Below are 21,300 nucleotides of genomic sequence, written 5' to 3'. Positions count from 1 at the left end.
TGATAGCATTTAGGTCATTGATGGTACCCTGACAAGGAGGAGAGTGCAGTGTCCTGAACAGAAACTTCTCCTGTTTTACCCTTCCAGCCTTTGGAATGAATACCGTGACCTGTAGGAACTGCAGAGAGCAAGGCCCGAGGCCCAGCTTCACCAGTTAACTTGGAAAAAGAGCTCTGGAGCGCTGCTACGTATGACTTGGCTCGAAAGGTAGACACCCTCCCCAAAGCATGGCTCTGGCTTTGACAGCACAAACCCTTAATGGCTGAAGATTTTCTAGCAGGTCCTAGTCCCGGTGCTCCAGGCAGCTTAGGATTGGGCTGTCAGCGTGCAAACATTTTTTTATAAATATTTACCATCTTATCCTGTGAATAGGATCAGCAAGGTAGATCAGCCTTAGAATAAGCACCCCTTCCTGAGTGCAAGATTAGGAACCATGCCTCTGCTAAGCTGGCATTTGCCACCCTGGATTTCTGTAAATACTTAACACTTAAATCTTCTGCTCCAGTTTCTGGAGCAGCACTTGTTTAATCGATGGTTTCTTTAAAATTCAATCATCTAACTGAGGACAAAAACAACTACAGACCTAACTTTTAAGATTGCATTTCATCAACTGAGATGTATTCTTGTGCATGTTTACTTGGGTACATCCCATTGAACTCCATAGAACTTCTGAATAAAAATATGTAGGGCTGGCTATAATTTTTTAAAACTTACATCTCCTTCACATAAAACTCCAGATCTCTTTTGTTCTCCCAGTCCTTCTAATCAACCTGTAACGTGCCTTTTTAGGTGACTGAAAAGAACAAGCTCATCTTGGGTCGCAAAAGGTTCGCCAGCAAAAAGGGTTGGGCCAAACTTCATCCTGCTTTTGGCATCAGAGGTAGAACTTCCCGGGAAGCCTCACTTGGGTAATGAGAGAGTGTGATGTCAAAAGTGATGAGCCAGATAATTTTTGTGTATGTTCTAGGATTCTTTGTGGTTGCCTAGCAACCTGTGGATCTCATTATTTTTCTCTTGTGATATCCATAGGATGCATCTGACCTTTCTAAACTACAAGAGTAGACCAGGAATTCCGGGAACGCTTGAGGCATATTGGCACAGAGGTGAAGGAGGTGGAAGAAACGAGCAAGGAGAGGGTGAAGAGTATTCCGGATGCTTTCGTTGGATGGCTCAATTGCTTCCATAGTCCTGTTCTGTGAGTCTTGCAGGGCAATCCTTTATTATTTATTTGAAAAAATGTATATCCTGCCTTTCCCTTGCCAAAGCATGTGTCGAAGATGGTTTACAAAGATTCATCATAAAATATCATGTATCAAAACAAGAAGTAAAACAGAATCAAAGACAAAGCATGAAAACAGTCATTTTAACCTGAAACACTCCAAGAAACAAAGAAGGCAAAGCAAAAGCAAGACCCTCCAAGAAGCAAGACACTCCAAGAAGGCAAAGCAAAGCCAAACCCATCCCTTATCGTCACGTCCTTAGGGGGAGACAGAGGAAGTCAAGCCACAGCCCAATTCCAGAGGCGCAGAGGGTGGGCATCCGCTCATCAGCCGAATGTCCAGGCAGGCCTGTGCAGGGGGTGGGAGGGCAGAAAGAAGGCGAGGAGATGGCATTTGGGGGCATAGAAGGGTGGACCAGGAGGCAAAGCGGGCCCGAGAAGGATGTGACATCGGTCACGGCAGCACAGGCCAAATCCCAGGCCCTGCAACCTTACCCAGGATGCTTGGATTTGCATCTGCTCCGAACAGCCCCATCCACTGAAGTCTACCAGGGCAGCTTACAACCATTAAAACCATCAGAGCGCAATCCTCTTGCACTGGGGTAGGTGGGCACAACATGGGTAAGGGGGAAAATATCCCATGATCATGAATTGCCCCTGTTCCAGCTGGCACCTACCTTGCCACTCTGCTTGCCTGTTCCAGCACAAGTGAGGATTGGACTGTCCAGCAGATATTCCAAAAGATATTGCGGTGCAGTATTTTCTTTTTGGAGGAGTTGTAAACGACGAACAGCCAGCGAACTCTGGCACTTGGAGGGAAGAAAAGTGTGGGAGGGATACTGGAGCAACCCTGATGGATTCCACTGGGCGCCAACCCTCGTCTTCTCTGCTCGCCCCTGTTTCTTTCAGGAGTGTTGAACGGTTCCCTGCTCAGTCTGTACCCGCCATCCTGGCTGCAAGGATCATCCCAGATGAACAGAGGTGAAAAGGTTTGGGGAGCAGTGTGTTTATTTTTAGCTTTGTACCTGGCCTTTTCGTCAAAATTATCCCCATGGCAGCTTCTAATAATACAAAGCAAGACAGGAAGCCTCAGTCCTCTGACCAACGATAGGGACCAGAGTTGATTGCTGCATTGCATTGCCCTTGCCCAGTCACTGGCAGTTAAAGCAGAATTCTTTTCAGCGGGGGGGGGGGAGGTGGAGGGCGTGAGCTGTCTGCACTTGCAACTTTCTCTGGCCAACGGTGGGGGATTGGCCGATCTGCCCTATCCCGGGATTTTCATCCTGGAGTGTCTGAGCGCAGTCTCTCAGGGGCCCTTATTCCTGGTGAAAATCTCTTCACAGCAATGAGGCACTGTCCTGGTGGAGGAAATGATCAACCAGGGTAGGAATGCTTCCCTGTGCAGGCAAGGAAACACAACAGTTCAGGTTGTGGGTGAGGAAGCTAGAACCCCCTAAGAAAAGCAGGGATGTTTCATTGCCTTGGCCTCTACACAGGCAGTTCAACAATCAGTACTAGTCGTAGATGATCATGATGAAAGGTGTTGGTTTGGAGTGGGGCAAGAGAGGAGCATTGAATTTCCCCCACCCCTGAGCATCTAAGAATCCAACTTGGTGCCCTTTTCATCTGCACCAGGGAATCCTCAGCAATGGAAGAAGCTTCACTGCTGATCTACCCACTTGTTGGTGTTTGGAGCGCCAAGGTCTCAACTGAAGAGTAGCCATCCTGCCGGTGAGGTTTCATGACCCCCTACCCGATGCCAGATGCGTAAGCGCATGGATTGCAGTACCTCTTCACACAATGTCTTGTTTTTGTCTTTCCATCCAGCCAGCAAAGAAGAGCCTTCCCTCAAATGGGATCGGAGCACGCACTCTTCTGACTAAGGATGCTGCTTTTTGTCCTCTGGAGACCTGAGGGCGACCTGAGCCAGGACAACTCTCGTCAGCACTGCTACCAATACTCCTGCTGGCCAGGTGGCATGATGGGCACCAGATAGAGAAGGAAGAGGCTAAGGAAAGCAGTGGCTTCCTCTTTGGAACATTCAGCATCCTGCTGCAGGGCTGATTGGAGCAGGACCCAATGACAGAATGCCTTGTGGGAACTGACAAGGTAAGCACACTGAAGAGAAGGTGTGGCAAATGAGCCGTCCATTTCATGGTGGGCTGGAGAAAGCCTCCCCAGGGAAGAGGCCCTTCAGCTGCATGTCATCCCCTTTGCTCCTCTGGGGCTCTCTGTCTTGGCAGGTAAAATAGGGAGGCAGGAACACCATCATGCCAGAACTCTTGCCTTGTACCGCCTTGAGTGACATTCACCACAATCTCCAGGAACACGAAGAATATCTTGAACAGAGAAAGAGCTGAAGATTGAAAAAGCTAAGCTGGAAATCCCTGGACATCACGGGTTATGAAGATCTGCAAAGAGAATGTTCACTCTCCCCTTCTAATCTTCTGATAATATCTGGGACTCTGGAGGGGGTTGGCCCCCTTTACTTACCACTGTGATCTGGATCCAAACCAGAGGGCTCTATTCTTGCCATTTCCCCACTGAAGCCAATAGAAGCTAATTTTCTCAGGACATGATGTATATGGAGACCCTGACTGAAACTGCAACAGAAGTTAGGCTCAAACCTCCATTGCCTTTCACTGCAACCCTTATCTGGGTTGTCCTTAGGCCACGTGGTATTATAGGGGAGAAAGACACCAATATTTTAGGGCCAATAAAATGATCAATTTATTATTATTATTATTATTATTATTATTATTATTATTATTATTATTATTATTATTATCCACATGGTATTATAGGGGACACCAATATTTTAGGGGCAATAAAATGATCAACTTGGTCATGTCTAATTGGTTCCAGATACCGCGTCCCTAGTCATTGTGTCCCCAAATCCCAACTGTGCCATAGAACAAATGCAGCCCTTTCTGAGAAGTACTCACAGCCAAAAGGCATGTACAGAGGTAGCCATTACCACTTGCTCATGGAACCAGCAAAACTCCTTCAAACCCAGTCTTTTTCAGCTCGTCTTCTGACAAATTCCTTTCCTCTTAGTTCCTTTCCTAAGTCAGATTTGAGAAAGGCATAAGTAACTCTTTTCTTCAATTCTCTTCTTCCCAGATGTCTTTATATATGAAGATTTTTATAAAGAAGAAGTAGTTCTGAACCAAGATCCAGAACCTCATTCCCTACCTCAGATCTGCCAGCTTGAGTAATATGAAGACTTTAAGCCTGACAACAAGCAAGTAGCCAATGACGGTTTTCTTAAACCAGGGAAGAATTGGGCGTACCCAGGCTTGGATATGGCAAACGCAGGCATAGTAGTTCATCTGCTCAAGAAACCAACTGTGCCCCAAAAGTACCTAAAAAAAAACATGTACAAAGAACATTGAATGAACTGGAGAACATCTAGCAAGTAAGCAATGAGGATTTTCTTAAACCAGGGAAGAATTGGGCGTTCCCAGGCTTGGATATGGCAAGCTTAGCCATAGTAGATCATCTGCCCAAGAAACCAAGAATTGGGTGTTCCCAAGCTTGATTATGGCAAGCTTAGTCATTGTTCTTCCTTTGCCCATGAAACCAACTTCTCTCCAAAAGTACAAAAAAAGAAAAGAAAAGAAAACCTACAAAAAACTTTGAATGAACTGGAGAACATCTAGCAAGTAAGGAATGAGGATTTTCTTAAAACAGGAAGAATTGGGCATTCCCAAGCTTGGATATGGCAAGCTCAGGCATAGTTCCACCTCTGCCCAAAAACCAACTTCTCCCCATGTCCTCTCCTTCATCTCTCACTTGAAAGGCAGCCGAGGTGGGGAAAAAAAGGGAAACTATTTCATTGATGGGAAAGAAGAAATGGAATAAGATGCAGGTGGTCAATTCCAGCCTGATAGTGTAAGAAGGAATGAAAGAGAGCTTAGTGTGCCCAAGCAGAGCCTGATAATGTCAGAAAGGAAGAAGGAAGGAAGGAGGGAGAGCTCAGTGGGAAAGGAATGAGACCCAGGTGCCCAAAGGTGACAGAAATCAGCTAGAGCCATGAGTGTCAAAGAAGTTGCATAATGTAAGGAAAGAAAGGAAGGAAGAAAAGAGAGATAAATGTGACCAAACTGGGCCTAATAATGTAGAAGAGGAAAAGAAGGAATAAGAGTTCAGTGGGAAAGGAAAAAAGGGAATGACACACAGGTGCGTAGTGGCCAAATTAGCCTTAGAAAAGGTGGACAAATGCAGGTGGACTAGCCCAGCCCCATCAGGTAGAAAATAAGAGTGCAGACAGAGAGCTTTCTGTGGACTTCCAAAGCCTCATAGTTGGGAGGAAAAGGCGGAATAAGAGGGCTGATTGCGCTGGCCCAGCGGAAAGTGTCGCAGGGGTGCCTTGCAGCATGTTTGAGACTGAGCACCGGCATGGCCCCAATAGGACTGGGCCCTGAGTGTGGCTAATTGGAGCCTTGTATCAGGGAATCAATAATAGGGGACAAATTGTGATCTATGGGAGATCTCAGTGGTAGAATGAGTTACAGGTCAGTAGTGGGGAAATTATGCCTGATAATGTAAGAATGAAAAGAAGAAATGAAAGGGAGTTAAGTGTTGGGAAAGGACCAAATGGAATCAGGGAGAAATAATAAATGGCAAGGTAAGCAATGATAGACCAAGAGGGGGGCAAGAGGGACAAATGGCCTGGACGCTGCCCCTCTGGGGGTACAGCCTCCAGCTTCCCCCCCCCACTGCCCGTTTGTCTTTTTTCTGCAGCAAAAAATGGCAGCGACTCTGCTGGCTTGTCTCGCTTTAAAAAAACCCCTCCTCTCAATGGAAGAGGGGGAGGCCCAGAATCAAGGCCGGAGTGGAAGCGAGGTGCTGCCTGTCCAGCCGCGATTCAGAACTGCACTGGGCCACCGCCTCAGGGGAGCCCTGGAACCACAGTGTGCCGGGAGTCGCAACTCCCAGTACACTGACCTTCTAGGGTTCGCCTTTCCTCCAGAGCTTTCTGTAGAGCGCTTTGTGACACCCAGCCAGAACATCTGGCCCTTTTCTTATTCTTCTGGTTGGTTGCAACCCACCAGTTTGGGAACAACTGAAGAAGAGCCATGAGTCGCCAAGTGGAGTGTGATAATGCAAGAAAGGAGAAAAGTAGGGAAAGCAAGCTTTATGTGGAGTAGTTGAGTCTGATAATGTGGGAGGTGGGGAGGAGGAAGAAATGGGAGAGCTCCGTGGCATAGAAAAAAATGAATAAGACCCAAATGCATAGTGGCAAATACAACCTGGCAATATAACAGAGAAAACGGAGCTCAATGTGGCCTAAGTGAGCCTAATTTTAAACAAAAAGGGAGCGCTCAACGTGGGCAAAAAGCAATGGGACATAGGTAAGTGGTGGCCCAGTTGAACCTGGCAATGTCAGGGGAAGGGAAGAATGAAAGGGAGCTGAGGGTGGCTAAATAATATAAGAGGGGAAAAGACTCTGATCCCAATCCTCTGATTGGGCAGTGCCAGCTGTTTCCATAAAGCACTTTCCAACCCCCAGACAGTAAGCAACACTAGCAGGAAGGCCTGCAGTGTCCCACAGTTGCTACGAGCCACCTGACGGCCGCCAAGGCAGATAAGTGCTGCGCCGGGTGGCGGATGGGCAAGGGAGGGTGGCAAAATGGCATTCTAGAAGTGGAGAGGGGGTGCTTTGGGATGGGGGAGGGCAGAAGGGAGTGGTTCAGATCAGGGAGCGGGGCAGAGGTGACAGAGCAGCCCTCCACAACAATCTAACCCCTGCCCCTGCCCCGGACCTGAAATCCCTACACAGGGCTACTTGGTTCTGCAATAGCTAAATAGCTGGCACAGCTCCGAATAGCCCCATTGAGCAGGCTGAGCTGCTGCACAGAGCAAGGAAACCAATGAGGAGGAGACCTCCCTCCTGCTCTTCTCCAAACTGGATACAGCAGGGGCCCAGTGGCATAGGATTGGGCTGTAGGGTAGGTAATGGCCAGATTGAGCCTGATAAAATAGGGGGGAAGGGGAGGAATAAGGGAGAGCACAGTAAGCAAGAAAAAAAAGGAATCCGGGAGAATGAAGTGTGGCCAAAGAGTGCCTGATAATAGAAAGAAGACATGAAGGTATGAAAGAAAGAGAAGTAGAGCAAAATTGAGCTAAAATGTGTTCTAAAAAAGGAGGATCAAAGGAGAGACCAAACTGCAGCTGATGACTTAGGAAAAAGTTGGAATAAGGGAGAGCTTAATGGGAAGGGAAGGGGAAAAATGGATTTGTAGTGGCCCCATTGAATGAGAATGTCCTGAAAGAAGTATAATGTATAAAGAAGTTTCAGGATAACGTTTGGTTGTAACTTTTTAAAAACATTTTCCCATGTTTTTATTTTATGAAACACAAAAGCAAACAAAAAGAAAAAATTAAAAATGAAGATATTACAAGTTATGCCATAAGGGGGGAGCCCAGCATGATGCGGGGAGGGGGCAGGGAGGCCGGTGTGACGCGGGGTTGTGTGTGCTAGAGGCGTGCCAGAGGGCGGGCGGGCAGGAGAAGGAACCACGGAGCTCCGCTCTGCAGGATCCGAGGTGCTCATGGAGGCTGCATGCCTTACACAAGCGCCTTTACTTTAGCGGCGCCAAGAGGGAGCCGCTAAGACAGTAGTCCCATTGCGGGGCTGCCTCCCTTACCCGGGGGAAGCGGACGGACGTCCTCTACTCCTGAGGTGCCTCCTCCGGTAGCCATATACAAACATAAGCCTGTGCACACAAAAAACAACTTTGTCAAAATTACTCCATTCCATTCGTCTAATATACAATATCTAGAAATAATCGTACATCAATACATTGGCTAGATACTGGCTGTATATATGTCTAGAAATGGCGTCTATAAGCCGTTTGTTCATATGTAGTGATACCTATTCATCCCCTTCCCCCGGGTAAAGGGAGTAGCCCCGCAATAGGGCTACTTGATTCACTGCCAACCAAAAGGTCAGTGATGAGGTAAAAGCCTTCGTGTCGGGTGGCGAGACGAACATGGGGGCTTTGGATCTTGTCGCTCCACCAGTCCCGCCTCCCTCCCTCTCCGCTCCCTCCCCATCACACCTCCCCCCACCCTCTCCCCTCCTCCCACCTCCCCTTCACGCCTCCTCCCTACCCTCTCCCTGCCCTCCGCCCGCCTCCTCCCTCCCTGGAACACCTCCTCCCCGCCTCCCCCCACATCCCCGCTTTCCTCTCCACTGCTCATTGATTCATGCGACCCCCAAGTGGTGAAAGTCAGACGCCCGCCCGGCGCTAGCCCAGTGCCAGCCAGCGCTGGCCTAGCATGGGCGCTTGCCCAGCGTTAGGGTTCGCAAACGTGCCTTACAGCTTGGTTGTGACAGTGCATGCCTGCGGCAAGCCGGTGTGTGGAGCTCGGGATTGGGCTCTAAATATACTCTGTAAAACACTGTCCCCAAGTGGCATAACTTCAGATTTAGTACAGTTAATCCTGTATCCAGAAACATCACTGAACAAGTAACTAATTTAAGTATTTCAGGTATGAACATCAGGGGACTAGAAATAAATACTCATATATGATATTAGTATATCAGCGTATAAGCATATTCTAAATTCTTTGTCACTGCTCTGAAGTCCAGAAACCTTACAGTTTTGCCTAACTGCGGACGCTAGTGGTTCTAAACACAGATTGAACAGTCAAGGTGGGAGGGGACATCCTTGCCCAACTCCTCTTTCCAATAATATCTCCATGGACAGATAACCATTCACAGACATTCTTGATCGAAGTCCAGAATACAGAATTTTGATCCATTTCAAAATTTTTTCCAGAAAGCCAAATTTCTTTAAACTAAAAAATATAAACTTAAATATAAACTTATATTGAACTCTATCAAACTCCTTCTCCGCATCTAATGAAAGTTTCACTATCTGATTAGATCGTTTTAATTCCAATGAAATCGAATCCTCAAGAAGCCTTAGATTATCAGAGCCTTTACGGCCTTCTAGAAAACCAACCTGATTGGGATGTATAATCATTTTAATGACCTATTGAAGCTGAGTGGCCAACACTGTGGTCTGTATCTTAGCATCTATATATACCAATGATATAGGACAGTAGTTGTCCCATTGGGTGGGAAATTTCTCTGGTTTTGATATTTGTTTGATATACCCCTTAGCAAAAATCTCATTATGCAAATGATATCACGTGGGAATTAGGATTTCCCAAAAAACTTTATACCATTCCACTGGGAGTCCATCAGGTCCAGGAGATTTTGAATTACTTAATTTAAAAATAGCAAGCTTAATTTCTTCTAATGTTATCGATTCAGCTAACAACTGTTCCTGGTCCCAATTAAGCAAAGGAAGGTCAGTATTATTTAAAAACCTGTCTATATCCTCATCCTGTGGCTCGTTTCCTCTACTATATAATTTAGAATAAAATTTCTTAAATTGACTTTTGTTAACTAATTTCATAGGGTTTAATATATACTTGGTTATTCTCATCCTTTATGTTCTCTGTCCTAATTGTATTAACTGATATGCTAAAATGTTCCCAGGCCGCTCCCCACTTTCCTAGAACTTCTGACAGGTATAATGGAAAGCCCTTTCTACTCTTAGAGCCCAATCCTGAACTTGATGCGCCAGCTTACTGCGAACTGTAACGCCAGGCAGGCACCCAGCCACCGCCGAGCAGTGGAGAGGAAAGCAGGGGCAGGGGGATGTGGGGAGGAGATGTTCCAGGGAGGGGGGAGGCCGGCGGTGGGTGGGGAGAGGGCGGGAGGAGGCGTGGCGGGTAGATGGGAGGCGGGGAGAGAGTGGGAGAGAGGTGTGCTGGAGGAGCAGGGAGAGAGGGAGGCAGGACTGGTGGAGCAATGACACCAAGCACCTGAGTCAAAGGCTCTTACTCAGTGCCGATCGTTTGGTTGGCGTTGAATCGAGTAGCCCCATTGTGATCCAATAAAATTTACAATTGAATAAACAAAATTATAGCCCCAAATTTACAATCAAATAAACCAAAATATATATAGATATAGAACACCAAAGTACATACTAATCTAACAAAAAAACTTAAAAACCAGAAACAGAATAGACAAAACCTACTTAAAACCCCTAAACCTAATAGAGGAATTTTTTTTTTTTAAATGAAGACCTGTGGACCCTATTAAAAAATCCTCCTTCTTAACACTTCTATGTAAAGTAGGAGCACCAATCATTCATTCTCTACCATCTCAGCTGAGGCTAAGGAGATAAGCTAAAAAAAAGGAAAACTCACAGAGGAGGCCAAGCATATCTTCAAGTGAGATCTCCAACACTAGAGGAAAAAAGAAGGAAAAGAAAAGAAATTATTTGAGTATATCTACAGACACAGGAAAGTAGTGGCCAAATGGAGCTTGATACTGCAAGACAGAAAAGAGGGACTAAAACAGATCCATGTGTGCTCAAAAGGAGCCCAAGTGTTTAAGAAAGAAAAGAATGTTAAAAAGGGGGCTAAATTGAGCCCGATAACTTGGGGGGGGGCAATATGGGAAATGTTCAATGGGAAAGAAAAAGCCAAATCAGCCACAGGTCAGAGGTTGCAAACAAATCCTGATCACGTAAGACAGAAACAAAGGAATAAAAAAGTACTGCACGTGTCCAAACGGACAGCCCAATCCTCTGCAGCGCTGGTGCAGTGGGGTAGCCACGTCTATGCTGTATTCAGTGTGCTACTGAGCAGGTGGGAGGTCTCTTCAGGGTAAGGGAACATTTGCTCAGTGCGGCTACTTAGCTTGAAACCAAGTAGACATGTAACTCTGGCAAGTCCGGGACAGGGGTTAGGGTGCAGCAGAGGCCTGCTTCGCTGTCCCCACTTGCTCCACTGTCCCCACCCCTCCCAGGCCCAGTCCACCCTTTTTTCACCCCCTCCCCGCCACTGGAGCTCAGTGATGATGGAATAAAGGGGAGGGAAGACCCAGGAAAGTGTTGGCCCAACTGACCTTGATCATGTCAGGAAGAATAACAGAAAGCAAAGTGCCCCAATTCAGCCTGGTAACATAAGAAGGAAAAGAATACAGGAGAGCCAAGACGTGGCCAATCTGAACCAGGTAAAATGAAAAAAAAAGACAGGATAACAGAGAGATAAATGGGAAAGAAAAAAGGAATAAGGGAGAGCAAAGTGGTGGCCAAATAGAGCCTCATGATGTAAAAAGAATGAATAAAAGGGACCTAAGTTTGGTCAAAAGGAGTCTCATAACCTAGGAAAAAACTTGGCAGTGGCATACCTGAGGGGGGGCAAGGGGGAGGGCTGCACCACATTGCAGACCACTCCCCATGCTACTCCCCTCACACCACTCAGGGTGAAAGCTCAGAGGCATTCAGAGGCCCGGGGAGGCATTATGCTGCCTCCCCGACCCTTGAAAGGCCTTCTAAAGCTGGTGAGGGCTGAAAATCCCACTTTCCCAGTTTCACAGAGGAAACAAGAAGTGATGCTTTTAGGCCCATAAACCCCTTTTGGGGCTGGGCTGGGGAGGCTTCCCTGGCCCTCAGTTTGCCTTGTAAGGGAATTTAAATGTCACTTCTGGTTTCCTCCGTGAAACTGAATGTGGGTTTTTCAGCCCTCCCAGGCCTTTAGAAGGCCTTTAGAGGGTTGGGGAGGCAGCACCCTGCCTCCCTGGGCCTCCAAAAGGGGAGCAGGGGGTGTTTGTTCACTGGTGGGGGGCGGCAGCTTGGTGTGTGGGGGTGTCGACAGCCTGTGTTCTTGGTCCTGGGTGCTACTGGGGCCAGAGTCGCCACTGAGACATGGAATGAGGGAGAAGTAAAGAAAAGGAATTAGACACAGATAAGTGTTGACCAAATTATGGACCCAATCCCAATCCCTCCTTGGGCTGGCACAAGTCCCTTGCACTGGCCTGCCTGTTCCCACAAAAGTTAGGATTGGGCTGTAAGCCTGATAAGGGAAGAAAGCAAAGGAGGAATAAAAGGGAGCCATGTGTGGCAAATTTGAACCTGCTACGTAGAATGAAGGAGGGAAAAAGAAGGGGAGAGCTCTGTGTTAGAGATAAAAGGAATAAAACCCAGGTATTTGGTGGCAGAAGGAGCCTGAGAAGAGTGGCAGTCCAAGGCCACTATTCTGCCCAGGGGCTCACTTGGAGGTGCCACCTCTTCTAAGGCCTCCAAGGTGAAGAGAGAAGGAGGAATAAAAGAGAACGATGGTGATGGTGATAAATTTAGGGAGGATGTCAGAAAGATGGGAGAAGGGAATAAAAGAGACAAGTAGGAGAAAAGTTTCATCACGAAGGAAGAAGCAATAGGAGAGAAATGGGGGGAATGGAAAGGAAGGAATAAAACTGAGGTAGAGAGTTAGAAACTCTGCAAGGGAAGATGGGAGCAGAACCTGAAGGAAGGAAGGAAGGAAGGAAGGAAGGAAGGAGTGTTGGGGGAAATGGTGGCAGAGGTCAGAAGAACAAGAAAAAACTCAGAAAAAAACTTGGTTTTTTTCCAAACAAAAAAGAGAGGTGGAATAGAGAGGTAATAAGCCAAGTGCAAGAATGAAGCACTGTCAAGGCTCTTACCTGTGACCCATTTTCAGCATTTCCAACGGATTCCTCTGATCATATTGTGGAGTCCGAGGGTGCTGCTGCTTTTATGGAGTCCTTGCTGCATTTGTGGGGAGTTGGGCGCTTTTCTTGGACAGAGGCGAACACAGCCAGGCCTGCAAGCCCTCCTCATTCTTGCCTTTGGTGCCCCACTTGTCCCTTGCCTGCAAAAGAAGATTCTAATAGGGAATAAGGGAATAAGTGGCCCCTTTGCTCCAGCTGGACAACAGCAACAATGGCAGTCCGAGGAGTCTCTGGTTGCTTCCATTCTAACCTCTTTCTCAGAAAGGTCCACATGCAGGAGATGAGAGAGAAAATGTCGAGCACATCTGTGTGACCAACAGCCATAGGATTACATTGACAATGCATCTGGCCCGATTCAAGAAAGGCCAGGAGGGATTAGAGAAGTTCTGTCATTTTACCAGGAATCAGTTGGATACATGTTTGAACAGACACCTTCAACATCGTATTTCTCCAGAGGATTCCTGCAAGGACAACAGTTGTGAAACCACATCAACTTGTTGCTTCTCGAGTAGGCCTTCTATCAAAGTTAGCACAGTGTTGCTGGAAAAAATGGACAAATTCTTTGGATAAAAATGAAAATTGTTTTATTAAATCTTAATAAAAATAGTAATTTTTTCATTGCTCATTGTCGTATGAGATGGTTCCTACCTTTGCGTCACAGAACACTAAATAACTTCTCTGGTACAATATGTTAATGGATTATTATTCCAAAGAGAAAGGTTCCTGTCTGGTATATAATGGTCCATTCCAAATACCTCCGCTCAGGCACACGACTAGTTGTCATGAGAATTGACTGACCCCAGCTCTGGGGAGGAGAGCTGTGTGGACTTGCTTTGCTTGGAAGATTGACTCATCCTACCTCTTCCCAAGGGGCCAGTGATGTTGCTGGGGGTGCAGGGAGTTCTGACTGCACTGGGTGATGCACTTGGGGAGGGGGTGACACCATTGCTAGCGAAAATGGTGAAAACTTAGTATTTTTGAATCATGCCATCATGTTATATATATATATATATATATATATATATATATATATATATATATATATATATACAGTATTTATATACCGCCTTTCTTGGTCTTTATTCAAGACTTTATTCAAGGCGGTTTACACAGGCAGGCTTATTAAATCCACGCAGGGATTTTTACAAATTGAAAGAAGGTTCTCTCTTTCAAGAACCACCACATTCAAGGTGTTACACTCCGATCTGGTTTAACATTCTGGCCTCCATCCTCCCACATTCCGAGCAGATGGAACAGCTCAGCTGCAGCTTGCCAGCTGCTTCAAGGTCGCACGGTGCCGGTGGCCTCGAACTGGCGACCTTGTGGATGTTAATCTTCAGGCAAATGGAGGCTCTACCCTCTAGACCAGACCTCCTGCATATATTATGCAATGCACCTACATTTAAATATCTGCATTCTATCAAAAGCTGTGAACAAATAAGCAGAAAAGGAAAACACAACTGCTTTATGTAAGAAAAAGTGGATTTTTTAAACTCAGAACTGATCAAATGAGACAGATTATTCCGAGAGCCAATCAGGTGTTAAGATTACACAGCAGGGAATCAGTAAGGTATTAGAACAAGTCAGCTCTCACTTCCATGTAATCCTAGAACTCATTCAGTTGTGTGTGTGTCAACCAGATGACCAGTGGTTTTTTGTTGGTTACTGATTGGATTGGGTGTACTGTTATATATTCAAATAAATAAATAAATAAATAAATAAATAGAGTTAATGGGGTTATACCAACCTAGGAGCACAATCCTGTTCCCTGACCTCGGAGTTGCATGTCCCTTACCCCGGTGCTGGAAAGTTGGTTAGGATTGCGCCCTAAGTCATGCCACTGCATTTCGGCTGTGTGTAGAATACTGTCATTTATTCTGCATGGTCTCGTATGGCAGGAGGTACCTCATGGGGATGGGCAATGAGCTATTGCACTGGGTGATGCAAACCCTGGTTACACCTCTGTGTGGAGCTGTTAATCCTCAAAAGCGTTGACGATAGAGGTATGGAACATAGAGGACATCATGGATTCAAACCAGCTCCATTTACAAACTAGCTCATATGAGTTGCAGAATTTTTCTGGCTGCTGAACTTGGAATGTGTGGGTAATTTTTCAGTACTTTTAGCACAGATACATAGAATCTAATGAGCTTTTGAACCTTGACTCTACTTCGTAGTCAAAGGATGGAATGCAGCACATTTTTAGAGAGTAGCAAGTTGAAAAGTCAGACAGAAATTCTGAGATTGTCAAATGGTTGAATGTACATCAATTCAATTTCAGTGATAATTTCTAGAACTGTCCTTTTCATTGACAGCTGTGACTGGGGCTTAATAGCTCTCTTTATGTCTTGTATTAGAAAGATCTGAAGGATGAGGCATTTTTTTAATTGGGGCCAGTTGCCAACTGCTACCAACAGGCAACAAAGTATTGCTGTGCACATGCCACCATCTTGTTGCTTGTGAGCAAGGCTTCTGTGACAGGCAGAAATACTACCGATGCTGTTTTCACCAGCAGAGCGCTGTTGCGAGAGACACACCTGTGAAACTTCTACCTGCCATGAGGCTACTAAAGGCAGACGAGGCAAGACAGAAAAAGCAGTGGTCATCCTGTGCGTGAAGGAGAAAAACAAGACTTGTTCACACAAAAGTTAGTTCAGAGTCATTGAAAGAAAAACAGAGACCTTCAGCACTTTTCCTCAGAACTATTTGCTTTTATTCAAGTGCAAATGGATGCCATTCAATTAATCAATTCGATCTCGTATGATTATGATTTGGGTGATAGTCCCTGATTTCCCTGTCCTGTATCTGAAGCTCAGCCTAGAAGGAAGTGCATCGAGCCCCTTGAACACCACTTTCCTGCCCTTATGGCGTCTTCCTCCTTTTCACAGCCTGCTTCTCAGAAAGCTTGTGACTCTCCCTGCTGGCAGGTCACTCTTAGGATGATCCAGCCTCCCCCCCCCCCACTGCCCAGGTGGTAACTCCCAGGAAGCCTGTTAGTGGAATTGCTGGGCTGGGCTGATGCTTTTCTGAAGCTCTTTCCATGACTCCTCTTGAAAGGGGAGGGCGAGGAAGAGCACCAGTCACCAGATCGGGTATGGCAAGTGTTGCTTTGGGGGCATCAGGCAATTCGAGACTGCCATTTTATATACTTTGACTGGGGTGCAAGAGCCCAATCCTATGCATGTCTACTCAGAAGAAAGTCACATTACAGTCAATGGGGCTTACTCCCAGGTAAGCAAGGATAGGAGTGCAGTATAATTCCCACTGAATGCACTCTGTGTGCGTGTGCGCATGTGTGTGTGTGACTGAGCATGCTTCATACTTCTACAGCAATTTATTTATTACTCTCTGTGTTAGTGATTACTGTAATAATAATATATATTATTATTACAGCCTAATTCTGCATCCTAACAGCCCAATCCTGAGCTGCCTGTGGTGTGCAGCTTGGGCAGCACTGAAAATGGCTGCCGCTGCATCCTGCGCGCCAATGGGAGCTGCGGGCGGCACCTCCGAAGAAGGGCACTTTCATCCCCTTCTCCCGGGTAAGGGAAGTAGCAATGGGGCTACACAATTTACCACTGACCAAAAGGCCGGAGGTGTGGTAAGCCCTACCACGAATGGACAGGATCTGGTGGAGCTCTGCTCCACTGGACCCACCTTCCTGCTTCCGTGCTCCCTCCCCCGGCACGCCTCCCTCCTGCCCTATCCCCGCCTCCTGCCTTCCCCTCCTGCCTCCTCCCCACCCTCTCTCTGCCCTCTGCCCGCCTCCCACCTTCCCCTCACACCTCCTCCCCGCTCCCCTTCCTGCTTGTCATGCCGTGGCTCGGCAGTCCGTGAGACCGCCGAGCTGTGGAGGCTGGGTGCCTGCCTGGTACTAACCTGGTGCTAGCCCAGCGCCGGCCAGCATTGGGCTAGCACAGGTGGTAGCCCTGTGGTAAGCCTCACAAATGTGCCTTAAGGCAAGTTTGCGACAGTGCATGCTAGCGGTAAGCCAGTGCGCCAAGCCCAAGATAGGGCTCTTAGTCTTGCAATAGCCAAAAAGAACCTTGCGCTGCCGGAACGCTAGTCTAAGGCCCTGTTAGGATTGGGTCGTAACTTCTCAGTAGTACATGCATAGGATTGTACTGTTAGTCTCTATTCGTGATCAGCCCAATTTAACTTTGCAAAAATAAATTTCCACGTAGATCTACTGAGCTGGTTGGGGAAGCACAGTGCCAATAGGTCCTGTGCATGCAGCTCCCCTTTCATATCTATCAGGCAGCAGTATGCATGGCACAGTCTCTTCAACCAGGTGCCACCATCTTGGATATAATGAAATTTCCAGAGATTCAAGATGTCAGCACACAAATCTTGTGAGATATGGGTGCTGCCATCTTGGATCTTGCAAAATTTTGCCAAAATGGCTGTGCCCAGGGGAACAGGTAGGTGCAGTCACCGGGGACATCCCGTGATACCCCTGGGAGTATGCCGCAAGGCCTAAGGCATTGCAGTGCACATTTGGAAACTCCTGACATGTGAGAACTAGTTTGGAGTACCAATTAGAGTGTTGGACTAGGTGCAGTGAGACCTGGGTTCAAATTTTCACTCAGCCAAGAAGTTCACTGGGTGATGTTGGGCCTGTCACTATCTTTTGTTCTAACCAACCTTGCAGGGTTGTTGGGAGGATAAAATAGGGAGAAGCACTTTGAACTCTTCCCTCCGTTCCCTAGAGGAAGGACAAGACATACATTTAACTAGTAATACTAATATGATCCTCTTAAAGAAAATGTGGGATAAAATTGTCTTAAATAAATAATTGTGTTACATCCACTTTCACATGGACTTGCGGTTCTTTTCTAAGAATATATCAGGATGATACAAAATCAAACAGGAAACTACAGGACATGTGCTAGTAAATTTCTTCTGCCTTTTCCACCATGAACAGTAGGGGCAAAAAACCCTCTATGGTCCCTTTAGTCTCCATTCAACTAAGGCTGCAAGCCTATGGACACTTTCCTTGGAGTAAGTCACATTGAATACAATGGGGCTTACTTCTGAGTAGACATGTATAGGATTGTGCGGTGAATCTCTTTCAAAGCAGCCAATTTGAAACGGAGACTGGTTTGAAACTGGTTTATTAGTAATTTATTTCACAGAACCCTGAGAACTGTAGTTTTGCAAAATTGGGGGCGTTTCCCTGTCATCCTTAATCTTCCTTTAGCTTTGCCAATTAAGTGCCCAATTCTATCCAGTTTTCCAGTGCTGGTGCAGCTGTGCCAGTGGGGCATGCACTGCATCTTGTGGTGGGGCAGCAGTCACAGAGGCTTCCTTAAAGTATGGGAACATTTCTTCCCTTACCTTGGGGCTGCATTATGGCTGCACTGGTGCTGGAAAATTGGATCGGATTGGGCCCTAAGACGAAAGTGCAGAATGTTGTTCACAGTTCAAGTGTTTTACAGATGCTCTGTGAGATACTGATGTTTTGTTTCACTATGGAAATACTGAGAAAAGGAATCTTATATGGCAGAGTTGAAAAGTAGGAGGATAAATCAGGAATCATGGTCTCTCCCCTCCCCCATCCATCACATCTCTCCACCCCCCCCCCCGTCTCTTGATAGAAAATATGACTGACCTGGTGTACTGTCTATTATTAGACTCTCAAAATAGCACCAAGTAATTGCATTCTGTTCTGATAACAGCATGTTCGGACCATCATAATACTAACAGAATCTGAACATCAAAACGGCACTTTGGTCTGCACGGTTAACGCCATTGCTAAAACAAATACAGAGACCTCCACCCTTGTCCTTCTGCAAACAAATGTGCAGAGAGTGCAGTCCAAGGCAATCTGGAATGGAACCTCGCTTAATTCTTTCCTTTCTTTTTACCATGTTGCTCTTCAAGGAAGACACGTGAACTTGGTCTGTGTTTCAGGATGGGCAATATACTGCCAAGTCAAAGAAGGCAACAGAACAGAAGTCCTCTTGAGGGCAACGTCTCATTCTGAAAATGGGAGCTGAATTCTTTAAATGCGCCAATGAGGCTTACGGGTGTATCCAAAAGAAGTTAATCATGACTCATGATTGAAATCAATGGGATAAGTTAGTTGTGATTAAGGTCCCAGTAATGTCAATGGGACCTGAGTAACTTCATGAGTAACTTCCATTGGATATAACCCACTAGGCAGAATTGCACATCTGATGTCATTATGCTGGGGGTCTTCCCAGGAGCAACCAACTGTGTGTAGTGGAGTTGGTGAAACCACACAATCAGAACATGGAGTCAGTTTTACTAAATGTTACAGAGGCTTTACATTGCTGCTGTTTTCAGCAGCAGCCCTAACCTTCTTGTAAGATGTAGCGCTGCTCTTAAATCATCTCACTATGTTTGAATGTGTGATCATTGTTACTGTAGGACAGTAGTTCCCAATGTTTTTTTCACTTGGGCACCCCTTGGTAGCCCCTTTCCATAAATTGTACCCTGGTATTAGCCCTACAAGGCATTCTAATGCCAGCCCTGCAAGGCATTCTAATACAGACCTGCCTTTTCCCACCGTTATTCAATTCTTTTTCAAGTACCCCTGGGGGTGCACATGCCCCAGGTTGGGAACCACTGCTGTAGAATATAAAGCAAGAGAGACTTTTAAAATGCAGGTGAGCATCCTGGCCAAGGTAGGCTTCATGAAATCTACTTGTGGTAGACACCTATTTTTATTTCTTAATCTTGTAATCTTCTGGTTCTGCTGTTTTTGTGTTGCTGGTTGGCTGTGGAGTTGGTGTGAACAGATAGGGGTGGTGACCTTTTCATGTTGTTGTTAACAACTTGTTTGCTACAAATCTGGCAGCTCCTAGAAATCTGCTTTTGTTCCCAGGATCAAGTATGCTGAGCAGGAAGGAGTGGTCACCCATGGAATTGGAATCCCATAAATATGTAACACACACACACACACACACGAATTGGTGGGACAGGGGTTCTCTGCCTCCTGCAAAGTAGCATGAAGAGAGAGAACCCATTTCTTTTCTCCTCTGTTCTTTGCCAATCACAGTGAACTTGGGCCGGGGCGCTCCTCATGGGTGAGTGCATTTCAGAACCCTGTTCAAGATGAATAAGATTTTTCTTGTTCTCCATCACAGTGTTTCATTTTGACTCTGTCCTCTCCCACCCCATGTCATGGAGCAGCTAAGGGCCAAATCCCCTTAGATGAATTAGAAAGGAGCACATTATGCCCAAAGCTGGTAGGGCAAGGTGAAGGATCAAAAAAATGTCACCCTCAGAGGCTTTGGATGGTAATCATATGTGTGAATACAGGAAGCACAAGGCAATCACACTTCCTGTTTTGGACATGCTACTAACATTGGAACTGAGGCTTGTGATCTTCAAAAACAGAACATCTTCAATTTTGCATGCTTTGAAGTGATTTGGCAGACACAAATGAATCATGGCCTTTTTTTCCTGTGGGGCTGGCAAGTGGCAACCCTAGCTGGAGAAAAAAATAAGCTGCTAGTGGTAGCTAGCCTTGGAGAATATGAGGAGCCAATGACAGAGTGGGGAAGATGGCCCGGGGAAAACCAGGAAGAGGTCATACATGGGAAAAAGTTCTAATCTAGTGTGTAGTTCTGGCTACACGTGTTTGCAATTTAGACACGGAATGGAAGCAAACTGAAAATTACCCCAAAGTGCAGAAAGTCAGGCTTTTGCTCCAGTGTTGTTCAGTCACAGATATAATGCATTTTTATCCAGACATAAGAATCTCCGTTCAGTTGCGCTTCTGCTTTAGGAAAACAACTCACGGGTTCTTGTTTCACTTGCAGTGCATGTTTCAAGTGTCTGGTCTGTTAAAATCTGGGTCAAGCTGGTTTCTCCCCCACTTTTGAAATTAGGAACAACTTTGAATGGCTGTGGGAGAGAGTTTAGTAATCAATCACAGGATGCCTGGAAACTTTGCTGAGTAACAAATGAAGGCTGCTGTGTCTTGTTTTATTTCTCTTTAATGGAATGGCAGCTATTTGGTTATTGCGGGGCCCAGTTGGCAATGTTTTTTGCAGGGCCCCAGATTCACAGCTGGTTTCATGTAGATCAGCAGTTCCCAAAGTCCTACTTGGACATTTGGACCACAGGTAAGTATTTGTGGGGGCAGGGCCTGGGGCTAGGCGGGGTGTCCCAACGGCCCTGCAGCAGTTGCGGCACCACGGGAACCCAAGGGCTTTTTGCTTTACCTGGAGGGTTGCGCTGGTGCTAGAAATTGCTCTGTTTGGGGATCATGTGAAAACTGGAAGTGTGTTTCAATCCCCAAATGAAGCAATTTCTAGCATCAGTGAGGGCCGCAGAGGGGGCTGCAGGCATCCTGGATCCTTCCTGAGGCCAGCGCGACCTCCAGGTAAGTCTCTGGGTTCCTGCAGTGTCATGATTGCTGCTGCGCCATTGAGACACCCATTACTGGACCACTTCCTTTAAGGAGGAATAGCCCAGTTCTGGTTCCCAAGGATGGGTCACGATCCACTACTTTGGAAACCACTGATGTAGATGTTAAATAACATCAGTC

This window comes from Tiliqua scincoides, chromosome 4 (genome assembly GCF_035046505.1).
Source record: "Tiliqua scincoides isolate rTilSci1 chromosome 4, rTilSci1.hap2, whole genome shotgun sequence".
NCBI lineage: Eukaryota > Metazoa > Chordata > Lepidosauria > Squamata > Scincidae > Tiliqua > Tiliqua scincoides.
This window is presented reverse-complemented; position numbering follows the sequence as displayed.